The 13,329-nt window shown below is 37.2% G+C and overlaps 1 protein-coding gene across 1 annotated transcript in view; it reads left to right on the top strand.

Annotated features, from left to right (window-relative positions):
* Nucleotides 1-13,329, top strand: part of LOC149567576 (elongation factor G, mitochondrial-like) — a 186,537-nt gene that overhangs the window by 171,498 nt on the left and 1,710 nt on the right. The window lies entirely within an intron of this gene.

The following is a 13,329-nucleotide window of genomic DNA, read 5'->3' as shown; positions in this document are numbered from 1 at the left end:
GATGCAACTATTTTTTACTCACAAACATATGCTTCAAAGATGTTAGTGTACTATAAGTACTTTAGAAGGTAAAGAAAATAATTGCAAATTGTGTCATGCTTGCACAAGTTCTTTCCCCATGTTTCGATCTCTCATAAGCTAAATACCCAAGAGCGTTTGTCAATGTATTTGGTGATGTTCACAGCATCTTCAAACTAATTGACACAATCAAGTTTGCCTTTATTCTCCGAAAAAAATCATTAAACGAGTGGACAACATGAGGGGTCCATATAAGTGTTGGTTACCTTTCCTCATGTAGTCTTTCCTTCTACCTCATATGGCAATGCATTATTTATCACAATTTGGACTACATTTTTTATTCTGACCTTTAAAACAATCTTCTTGTCACTTTATACCTGAATTCTCTACTTTTCTTCATCTTTGTCTGAGGTGTTTATGGATCTCAATAATACCATCCCTTCAATTGAAGCCACTAGAAATTGATGAATTTTCAAATCCTTCCATATATCCAGCCATTGGATACTATGGTCAATCCATACTTGCGTCAATGCTCCCTTTGCTCTTCCCACAACTTTCTTTGCATTTGCCATTGTTTTATGGAGTAATCACTTGCTTGTGTCATATTGAGTAGAACTTTGCATCCTTTATCAATGTTGGCTTATAGCTATAAAAGTTTGCACATCTCATGCCTACGATTATGCAAAATTGTACCTTTAAGTAAAGGCTGTGAACTAATCATGTTCCATGGAACTGAATAAACACTGTGATTGGACTTTCTTGGAGCTTAATGAAGTGGATGTGGTAAAAATTCATGGACCAGAAGAGTAACCCACAATCTTTGTCATATTAATTTCTAATTCTCTTGCCATGCTGGCATTCATAGATATTGACATTACAATGGCTACGAATGCCATACCTCCAACCTTTTGGGGTCTATCAATGGTTGTAGTGTTTACATCTCCTATTCAACTTCTAGCTTAACGTTCATATACAATTTCACACCATGCCCAACAATGTCTCCAATGTGGTATTTGAGTTGATCAGTGCAAGTTGCAACTATTTATCTTTAACCCACAATAATTGCAAATGATAATTTATTTATTTTAGCAGCATTCTCTCCACCAACTCTGTAGTGCTACTTTTAGCATTGAAAAAATACCAAAAACATATTCAATCTGAAGACTTTTAGCTTTTTTAATATTATAAAAAAACCATAAACCCCACATCATCAGTATCCTTCCTTACAGCTTGCACCTGGAGATTGGCTGGTTAAGATATTACGAATTGAAGGATTAAAATACCAAAAACATATTCAATCTGAAGACTTTTAGCTTTTTTAATATTATAAAAAAACCATAAACCCCACATCATCAGTATCCTTCCTTACAGCTTGCACCTGGAGATTGGCTGGTTAAGATATTACGAATTGAAGGATAGGCACCAACGGTTGAACAACTATAATTCAAATGCATGTAAAACACAAGTAAACAACATTAAAAGCCTTCAATTTTTTATTTATTTTTATATACTTAAACCCTATGCTCAATAAAAATTCCTATGTAACAAGAATAAGTGACCGTCATTTTTCTGTAAATATCATTTTGATGCATAAATCCAGTGTTCAACAAGGACACATCCATAGGGGTTGAAGCATTGTCACTAATGTTTGGGACATCTTGGGTTTTTGGAGGGAACTTTCTTCACGTGGACGATAAAACTAGGCAAAGTGCCTTTAAGCGAAATTGCTGTAAACCCCTAAATACTTAATGAGGGAGGATTTTTATTGGTAATTAGCACATTTGTGCTTTCTAAAGATTCAGATTTTTTTAGTTTGCTCAAGTATTTTAATAGGCTTTCCCCCACTGTCCCTATAAGCTCAACACCATTTCCCCACAACCTTTCTCTTAAAAACCTGGACAAGCAGTACAAAACCTTACTTAAATTTTTTAATGCATGTGGAACACAAATAAACATATGAGTAAACAATTTAGAAATATAAAAGAAATATGGAAATGAAAGTACTATGAATACCAAAAATTGCAGGAAAACTGCTTCACTATTCACCTTAAAATTCCATTAATTACTCAAAGAGAGAGGTCAGATGCTATTTGAGAGAGACTGGATGTTGGATTGGTAATTGAAGGTAAAATATCAACTTTTTGCCACATTTCAGCCATGTCACTCTTTTTTCGTTGCGCCTCCAGCATGTGGACTTGGCAAGTACTCTTTGAGTCTACATGTTGGACTGTGCTGGCTCAACAGCAAGTAGTGCCTTCAAATTTTGACATTTGAATACTCGTGAAAATCATGAGCTCTCTAAGAGTTTCAGAGCTGTGGTCCCAACAAAGTATCAATTTGAAGAAGAGTGCGCTTTTTGTTTTTGACCTTGATCTAACAAAGATTGAAGTTGTTTTTAACCTCACTAGCTTCCAATAGTTATTGTCTATAGAGAACAATGTTGGGGAGAGGACAATTGAGTTTATATTGAACTAATGCTCAACCATTCTCTTAGGTGGTATGCCTTGGGTTCTTGGATACCAACCTTGATTGTTGCAACAACTTTCCATTTTCTTTATTTCTTTGTTGGTAAGCATGCTAGAAGCGGGTTTGTATTCTAACTATTTCATTGTGTTGCTTCTCCTTGAAGATACAAATCAAACTTTTCACTGGTATTTGTCAATCATTTGGTTTAATTATTACTTACCGAGGAGATTTTTTTATTTATCCACATCTTTTAGTGATATAACGTTGCCAATCTTCGTCCGAATTGTCTTTTTGGTTCTTCTTCCAAAGATATCGTATCTTGCATGCATTTTATGGTCTGCCAAAGACTACACCACAAACATTAAGAGGAACAATATCTACCACCTCTTCAGTATAATGCTCATTCATGTTAACTTTTTGTTGCTTGATAACCTCTTATGCTACTCTTTGTTTCACATAATCCAGTTAATAAGGATTAGGATAGTTATATGTGACCACCCGAAGATTATTTGCCAACTCTTTGAAAATAAAAACTTCTGTGAAACAATGAGTACTAAAGTTCTTCTTAATTTGAATCACAATATGAAATAGTTTAGTAAGTTCCCCTTTATCTTGTACCTTATTGCTTCTCGACTGTACTCTTTTCCTGGAACAGAAGTCAATCAATCCTCTCATTCATATTGGAGCTAGTCATATTTCTATCTCTTCCTAGGAAGGCATAGCCTTCAATGTTTTTGTCTTATTATTATATTATTATATAATAATATATAATATATGTTATATATATAAGATATTTATCTTAAAGATGATTTACCATCGACAAGGTATCTCATGTTAGAATCAATCCGACAGAAGCTACAACCTTAACAATGAGGATGCAATTCTGAATGTACTATTCACATTTGCTATGGATGACTATTAACATCACAATGCCTGATATTTTTATTTTTAATTTTTGCAAATGTAGCAACAGAATTACATTAATGTTCAATTTACCCTTCCGATTTAGCAAAAGAAGATAATGGACTATTTTATCTGTGGCCATGTTGAGACTACATGTTGTGACTAATTGCATGATGAAGCAATTAAGTTCATGAATCTTCGCTTTCATTCTGACTTTAGCTAGCTTAAGACTTTCAAGTTGCCCTTCTATCACATCATTTGTTGACTTCCACAGGCCCACCTTAGTGTCATATCTAACTTCTCCGAGATCCACAAAATATAAGAAGAAATCCTCTGCAGACATGTCTTCAATCCTTCCTTCTTTAGTGGGCTTGGCAATCTCCATAGTCAGATGCCCTGTGTCAGGATTTTGTCCAAGAATTGACAAGGTCTTCTACTTCTTGACTTTACTCAATGCTGATCCAAAGCAGATAGCCAGAGATAAAGTATCTTTGTTGGGAACTCTCTCTTCTTTCCTATTCTTCTTTCTATCCAAGGTGTCCTCTAGCCATGATTTTGTGCCAATCACCTTGGATGCAGTCCCGAGTGTATCTATACTGAACATCTTTCTTTTGACCAAGGTCAATGTCTTCGTAGCTGAAGAGAAAGGATTCTTCGAGACCTGCCAAATGAGATGTGAAGATTCAGGACCTTTCTTTAGTTCTATAGTCTTCTTTGCGGCTTCATCAGACTCAGTAGATTCACTTTCACTGCTTCCACCATCTCCAAGATCCACTACTTGTACTTGGGGACTACTTGGTAGGAGTAGTGTAGCATTCACAGATGGGATCGGGCTACTAGGGGGGGAGAGAGCCACTGTGACTGCGCTATATTTCAATTCGTCTGCCTTCTTCTCGGCTTTTGTATTTGATCCAATTATTGGTAGAGAACTGTCTTGGCAATTTTTGGCAAGAGGAATGCTCTTGTCGGGGGGTTGGTCACCTCCATCTGATGGTTGTGCGAGCCCTTGAGTAATAGACAAGGGTGCACTTGATGCACCACTAAGAAGATGAAGTCGCTGCTCCTTTTGAGGAAGCCTAAGCAAATGTGTCTTTGCTCTGACTTCTCCGAGCTGTGGTCCATTCGACCCATTTTCTAGTCCTCTTGTAGATTCGAGCCACCATTACATTTAGCTCCTCCCCGGCATCTTCATAAGGCTCCGAGCTTATGGGAGTGCTTCTGAGCTTAGTCAAGTAAGTGTTTCTATACATATTTTGGCCGTCATCTTCTACCCCTTCCACATCAATGTTAACTTTGTAGATCTTCACCTGATCAACTGTTGTCTGGCGAAGGCTCGATCACAGCTCTCAAACTCATCCCTGTAGTCGGTCCAGTAATCTTCAATGGTGGTGATATGTTTTATACACTTCCTATCTACAAAACATCCCTAGCATACCTATTTGGGTCAAACATGGGCCTCAAGACTTCATACATATCTAGCTTATACTTATTCTCAAATGCCTTCAACATGTTCTTAGCGTCGGAGCAGCTGTCGCAGCTAAAAGCACCCACCTTCATGGGAAATTCATACCCTTTCTTCTTCAAGCTCCCGCTCAATATGTTTACTTGAAGGGCTTGCTACACAACCTCGATCAGCACAAGCATGTCTCTAGGATACCTTGGCAGCTTCAAGGGGAATCCGTCGAATGTTGCAAGACGCAAATAAGAGAAAGATGAGAATTGAATGAAATAACTCCCAAACTAGTTGATAGTGGCCATGGCTCTAGGACTGAATCTCCTCTTTGGGCATCCTTGTAGCTCCCTGCAAATCCTCATAGTAAATGCATCATTTACTTTCACATACTCTGCATAACTATTTTGTAACTATAAGCATTGATAAAACTCATAAGATTTCACATCATCAGGGAAACACTCTAGTCTTCAGAGGCCTGGCCATAGTTGCAACGAGGCCAACATATAAATCAAGAAAGAAGACATAGAGAACGTATTATAAAATTTGGCCGCTCAAAGAGCACTGGACAAAATTTCACTTACCTCTTAAGCCCAATCAATGTATTGAGTGTTAAAGCAAATGACTTGAACTAAAAAGAAATATTGCTCAACAAAATTCAAAGCTTCTACCTCACCTTTCAACATATGTAGGAGAACCAAAATATCAATAATCTCTAGTTTGAGGTTGGTCCCGAACAAGGTTTTAAGAACTTTACTCTTAGCACGCTGTGGATTTTGGAACCAAGTTTACATGATTTCCTTCCTCCAAATCATCTTCTTTGCGGAGAACTTAGAGATGGGTTTGCATGATTTCCTTCCTCCAAATCATCTTCTTTGCGGAGAACTCAAAGACGGCTCCCTCAAAGTTTAAGTCTAAGAATTCTTCCCGTTTTGGCACACAGAGGAAATTTACCACAATTTGCCTGTCAATTGAAATTAACACTGTGTCATCAGGCAACACAATCTGCCTTGTCTCCGGGTTGTAATGATGTATGCACTTGTAAATCAATTCCGAGGCTTGAACTGCAACCGGAAAACTAGTGGCTTCTACTAACTCGCATCCCCAAAGTTTCTTGGTGATGGGGTGAATCCGTTCAGACTTTACCCTCCTTTGAAAATCCTCCATGTCGTAGAAGCAAAGAGAAGTGCCTAAAATTCTGCAATTGGGATTTGATTCCAGTCAATACATTGAAACCCACGAACTTGGTCGCCATGATTTTGAGAACAAGATTCGAATTGAAGATGGCGCAAGGAATAACAAATGCAACAATTACTGGTTTTTCAAAAAGCTATGCGCATTAACAAAATAACAATTCAAAGAAAAGCGGTAACTCATTCAACTGTTTATGCTTCTATATATGAAAGCCCTAATTCGTCCGTTCTTCAAAATTCACGTCACACGAATGGAATTTAAGGAAATACCCTTTGAGTAGTAAATGTGAAAGCTCAACAGACCTTTTAGGGGTCTTTTCACTATTTTGTTGAACTCAACAGTAACTTTTCATAAACACGTTTCTTACTTTTCCGTTCATCTTAAGTTTCAGAAAATTACCATCAGGGTACCCCGTGGGAGAATTTCCACCAATTGAGATCCTGACTATCATCTCTTTTCCATAATGGTTCAATTCGCTTTAGTATCATTTTGAGATGTTCTAAATACGACTTGCGAATCCAACTTGATCACTAACTTGATTTTCCTTTGAAATTTGGGAAACTGTCCTCATGGGTTGAAAACCTGCCGAGGAGAAAGTTTTTGTTTCTCTGCTAAAGTTTCTTTTTTCAATCAGGTTTTGGACAATCCCCCTTCTTGAAGTCGGAAATGTTTAGATGAGGTGCGAAGACCTTTCCGAGGACCAGTTAACATCTCTTTTTAGTCCAAACTGCCTTTTAAGAAAACTAACTTCATGAGTAGAAAACCCACCGAGGAAAAGTTAGTTTTCAGTTTTCTGCCAAGAATGATTATGTGGGCTACAACGAATCTGAGCCACATTTGGGAGTCATAATCATAGATGAAACATTGATTGTTTGCATGATGCCTTGTTACTTGCATGCTTTTAATGTCCGTGCATCATTTATTGCCCTTCACGAAAAATCATCCTCATGGGTAGGAAACCCACCAAAGAGAATACGATTTCCAAATTTTCGCCAGCATCAATTTTTCAAACAGTGATACGCTGTAAATGGATATAGAACGTAGCTGATTTTGAATGAGTAAAATGAATCTCCATCGGATTAGGCACTAACCTACCCATGAGATTACTTGGCAAAAATGGAAACCCACCTGGCTATGAATGAGGAGAGGGAGAAAAGGGAAAATCCGATAGAGACCTGCCTAACTTAAAGGGACTTAGACCTAGACTCTACGAGATTGAATCTACACTCTTCACTTATATAGAAGAACTCACTTTTGTCAATCAGTTAGAAAACAAAAAGTGGGGCAACGCTTTATAAGGCTCAACTTTAATATTCGATTCGTCTTTAAACAGTGATGGAGCTGGGATTATAAATTGCCATGGGGCTGCTGCTTAGGGTCCCCAAGCCTCATTTGCTTAGGGAACCTCTATGGAAATTGTAAGCTTTCCACAAAAGCCTCGGGACTCCTATTATATCAAGCTTCCTTATGGATTGGGAAATGCTTGCAACTTCCTTTCTCAACTTTATGATCTTGCTTTGTCATCTTAGGGCATACTCTTAATGAGTGATATCTCACTTATTAATTTTGCCTCATTATAAAAAGTTTGTAAATGCACAAGTAGTAGATAGCTCGATTCACAAGGGTGCCAACAAAAATATTAGTCCAAACTCCAAATACAATATGTTGTGCATATTATGATAGTAGATAAGCTTCTATTATTAGGTAATGGTTATCGGTTTGTAATCGATTGTAAATATTAGCATGTTTCTAATATTTAGTTAATTGTAGTTGTTTGTTAGCTTTCTTTAGCATTCTTTTAGCTAGAATAGAATATGTCTATTCTTTATGATCATTTCCTAAGGAAACATCGCTTTATTCTTTTGTATATATTGACCTCTCGGTCTCTGTTAATAACAAGTATTTTACTAATTACTTCCATAATATGGTATCATAGCCAATTCTTTGAATTTTTTAGAAAAATATTATAATTTCTTGTTTGAAATTATCAAAGCAATATTTTTTGAAATTATTTTATGTGATATTTGTTTCTTAAGGCCATTTTTCTGCAATTGCCATTTGCTTTTTCTGCACACATCCGCCATTTTTTTTTGTTTTTATTTTTGCAGCAGGGCTGTTTTGTTCAAAACCCTAATTTTTTTGTATTGGATCAAAAAAATACGGATTCTAGAAGTCAACTAGGTTGTCAAATATTTTTGAGTGCCAGCGGATCTAGAAACTGACAACATATTCTTTCTAGGTTTTTCAAGCTCTCTTCTAGGCCACCTTTCAAATTTTTTGGATCTTTCGTTTTTTGCCTCGAAGAACGTGCCTTAACAAATTTTCACATTTTTTCATTGATAAATGTGTCATGGCATCATTGACTAATATTCTTCTCGAGAGCAATTCCAAATTCAATGGTCGGAATTATGGCATTTGGAAGCAGTGGATAATAGCAATTTTTGAATATCAGAATACCCATCAGATTGTTCTAGGTGTTACACAATGTCTAACTGCCCCTAGTGTCGATCAAGATACAAATCTTCTCAAATTATTCGTAGTTGATGATCATCTTTCTCAGATTCCATACAACAAGACAGTTGTCAAGATATCGGCACATCTCAAAAATCTTCATGAGACTTCTGACAAAAAGGGAGCTTTCTTCTTGAAGAACACTTTGTTTTCTATTATCATGGGTGAGTGAACATTGCTCCACGATCACCTGAATAGGATTTGGGAAATCCATAATCAGTTGCCTGCCATTGGTCGCAAGATGGAGGAAGAGTTGTGGTTATCATTCTCCGGAGTTTACCAAAGTCCTACGAGCATTTTATCGAGACTCTAAACACCACGTCTTCTGGTGTTGATCGGAAGTTACGGATCTCTACACACTTTTGGTTAAGCAAGATCGGTGGAAACAACAGTTCAGTAGCAATTCTAGCTCTACTTCCACAGAGCAAGCCTTTGCTACTAAATTCTTTCAGAAGGATAAAGGCAAGTCTCAACTAAAGTCCTCTGCTCCAACTTTAGAAGGTTCCCAAAAGAAGAACATTCAATGCAACTACTGCCACAAGTTTGGTCACATGAAAGTTGAATGTTGAAAACGCTTAGCTACCCAATCTAAGCAATCAGGTTCACAGCCCAAAGGGAATAGTGCTAAGCAAATGAAATATGTCTTTTAAGCTTTCATGGCTAAAAGACCTGTCGATCATGTGATGTCATCTACCTGGTACATTGACTCAGGGGCCTCTCGTCATTTCACCCAATGCAAAGACTAGTTTACTGACTACCAGCCTTACTCAGATTCTATTATTTTTGGTGGTAGAGAAGAATACACTGTTGTCGGTAAAGGGAACATTCAAATTCGGTCTACTAGGAGGAATCTCATTTTCCTCGATGTGTACTATGTTCCAAGGATGGAACTAAATCTACTCTCAGTCAGTCAGTTATTGAGACGTTCTCCACAGTTAGATGTCACCTTCGGTTCACATCAATGTACCATCATTGATAGGATGACTCAGTCAATTGTTGCAGTGGGTCTTGAGGATCATGGTCTTTTCTGACTTACTAATTCTGGTGATTCTCAAGACTTAGCTATGGCTGCTCGACGGTCTTCTGTTAGCACACTTTGGCATAAGTGGTGTGGGCACTTAATTGTCCATTATCTCTCTCAGCTTGCTCAAGAAGAGCTTGTCCTTAGTTTGCTAGAGATTCAAGCTCAGCAGCTTGGAGTTTGTGATGCATGCCAGGCTGGGAAGCAACATCGCAGACCTTTCACTAGTGGCAATTCATGGCGAGCTTCTCAGGTACTTCAGCTTGTTCATGTTGATATCTGTGGCCCTATGGCCACTCTTATTATTGGGTCCCAATATTTTCTGTTGTTTGTTGATGATTTCAATAGAAAAATGTGGGTGTATTTTCTTAAAAAGAAATCAGATGCATTTCATGTATTTCAAAAGTTTAAACCTTTGGTTGAAAAAGATTCTAGGAAATCTATTATCACTCTTCCATTAGACAATGGGGGGAATTTTGTTCTAATGAATTCTCCAAACTTCTTCGATACTCATGGCATCAAACGCCAGTTAACCACACACCACAACAAAATAATGTAGTTGAATGTCAGAATAGTTCAATCACTAAGATGGCTCGATTCATGCTCGAAAACAAACATGTTTTGAAGAAGGTTTGGGCAGAAAAAGTTAATACTATAGTTTATCTTCTCAACCGGTCACCCACAATGGCGGTCAAAGGTAAGACTCTGGAAGAGGCCTAGTCAAGTCGCAATCTAGAATCAGTCACTTGAAGGTTTTTGGCTCCTTTGCTTTTGTTTGGATCCCTAATGCGTCACACACCAAGTTGGATGCCAAGAGTCAAAAACTCAATCTTGCTAGATACAGTAGTCTTCACAAAGCCTATTGCTTGATCAACATTGAGACATCCCGTCTCTCGTGCAGTCCTGATATAGTCTTTGATGAGAATCGAGGACCATTCAAGCCTATTTCCCCTGTTATTGATCTAGTAGACCAACCTATGAAAGCTTACGATTTGGGAATTAGGCTTCCATAAGGTCCACCTGATGGGAGGGCTCCAGTATCTCCCACAGCTCCAATTATCTAAGTGATCCCTGTACAAACACCTTCAGCTTCTCCTACAGGATCACCTTGATTTGTAGATGCTTCACTTGAGTTTGATCCAAATTCTTCAAATGAGGAACTTGGTCACCAAGCATCTCCTAATACTAATGTTGATGATTCTCCTCTCCAACCTAAGACACTTGTTGATTTTCATGGTGATGAGCTCATTCATGGGAGAACTGCTCGGAAAAAGAGCAAACGTACAAGGTCTATTAACTTTGCTCTCATGGCCAACATTGTGTTTGAACCTCAAACATATTTCGAGGCTAAAGGTATTCTAGAGTGAGAACAGGCCATGACATCTAAACACCAGAACCTGTTGAAGAATAACACATGGGTCCTTTCTAATCTTCCACAGGGAAGAAACCCATTGGCTGCAAATGGGTTTACAAAATCAAATACAAATCTAATGGACTAGTAAGTCTAGAATTAGAGCTTTAAGAGTAAAGAAGTCCATAATTTAAAGTGCCCTTCACATAATGAAGCACACACTTTGCTGCCATCCAATGATCAGCCTTAGGATCAAATGTTGTCACATGGACTAGTAAGTCTAGGATCAATTTGGGATTAGGTGTCGTCACATGGACCAATAAGAAGCAGCAGGTAGTTTATCTTTCCTCTACAGAGGCCGAATACAAAGGGACAATCAAGGAGGTTTGTGAAGTTGTTTGGCTTCGTCGGATGCTTGGGGATATATAGATGTCAACAACAAGACCGACCACTATGTTTGTTGATAATGAAAGCGTTCTCAATTTAGCACGAAACTAGTCTTCCATGAATAAATCAAGCATGTGGATGTTCACTGTCACTACATACGACAGCTGTTGAAGACAACAACAAGACTTGCAGTATGTTCCTACCACAGATCAAAGTGCAAACATTCTCACCAAGCCTCATGGTCTTGATAAGTTTGTCAAATTCAAAGGACAATTTGGTAAGGTAGGGGATTACGATAATAGATAGGCTTCTATTATTAGTTAATGGTTATTTATTTGTAACTATTGTAAATATTAGAATGTTTCTAATATTTTGTTAGCTGTAGTTATCAGTTAGCTTTCTTTAGTGTTCTTTTAGCTAGAATAGAATGGTTTCCTATGGAAACATCGCTTTATTCTTTTGTATATATTGACCTCTCAGTTTCTGTTAATAACAAGCAAGTATTTTACCAATTACTTTCATAATAGTGCAAAAAAATGCAAAGTTGTTGCTCTTGAAGAAAAGTTGACAATGCCAATGCATTCTATATGTATAGAGTGACAACCATGTGTTCACATCTTAGCACTAATAAGACATCAAAAAATTCAAAATACAAAATACTGGCCATTGAGTGTCTAAGACTCTTAAGCACATTACACTCTTATTACAATCTCTTTCAATATCTGCATTGACTGGCATGCTCTATTATTGGAATGTGCATACCAGGTGTCTAAGTCGCAACATTCATCATACTTCATCCATGAAATTTGAATTTTGGCAAATTTTTACACTTCGCAGACTTTGTCTGAATTTTACAATATTTAATATATTAAAATAATATTGAGTGGAGTGATCTTCAGAATCCCCAAATATATTTGTGAATACCTCAATCTAAATTAATGGAAATGGCTTTCATAAAAAATAAGGTTGAGTTATTTAGATAAATTATTTATCAATTTCAAACTATTTTGAGAATTCTGTGGATTTATAGCTTATATTTAAAAATAATTAAATTAATATATGGCGAATTTAATGTCGATTTTTTTCGAATGCTGAACTCGAATTCAAATTCAAACCTTGTGACTTAGCTATGAGTTACAAGAGTAAAATGTTGCTCTTCCGTCACTTATGCAAATGAGATTTAATGGTTCAGCTGACTTGAATTTGTCTTATCTCATTATCCAATTCGGGTCACATTCATGGAAACCCTCTGCCAGCAGTTGCATGTCTAAATATGCACAAATCAAATCTACAGAAAGGGGTTGAATATTAAGTTCAAGTTTGTCCATGTCCCGTTCTAGAACTTGATAATTCTGCATCGCCTCCAGACACGTATGACACATTTTCTGCTCCTAAAAGGTTCTCTTTCTGTGTGTTGTTCCTGTTATTTCTCTAATTTGCTTGTGTGCCAACTCTGAGCTGCCTCCTGTGATTGCATAATGATCGAGATAGGAAGGGTTTGATATCCCTTCAGCCATACTCTGGCCCACATTATAAAGTTCCATTCCCGAGTGTTCAATCAATCCACACAACGAAGAGAACCTGTTAACATATGGCTCTGAATTATAGGATCAACAAGCATCAAACACTAGTAGACTACCTCCTTATATGGTACCAAGAACCCATAATATCACTAACACACCACTTTCTGTGTTGTTTATATGTCTATACTCAGTTTAGTACTACCATATCTGATAGTTTTTTACCTTTAAAGGATAAACTACTAAGAAAAATTTCTCTGTACGCCATCCGCCAGTGAATCATTGTTTTAGCCTCCTTGAATTCAATCATTTATGTAGTTTCTAGACTATTATCTGATTCCTCTGCATGGCTGTGAAGGATAAAACCACTAATGGAAACTTCTACTTCGCACATCATCTTTGAGCTATTTTTGTTTTCAGACCTTATATTCAGTTGCTTTCTCTTTAATGGCCTACGAGTACTCATCTATACATTTTTTATGCTATTTACCAAGTATTTTCCATTATC

Source organism: Cupressus sempervirens, chromosome 3 (genome assembly GCF_028749045.1).
Source record: "Cupressus sempervirens isolate cs-2001-9-10 chromosome 3, ASM2874904v1, whole genome shotgun sequence".
Taxonomy (NCBI): Eukaryota; Viridiplantae; Streptophyta; class Pinopsida; order Cupressales; family Cupressaceae; genus Cupressus; species Cupressus sempervirens.
The sequence above is the reverse complement of the archived record's forward strand: the minus strand, read 5'-3'. Positions and strand labels throughout refer to the sequence as shown.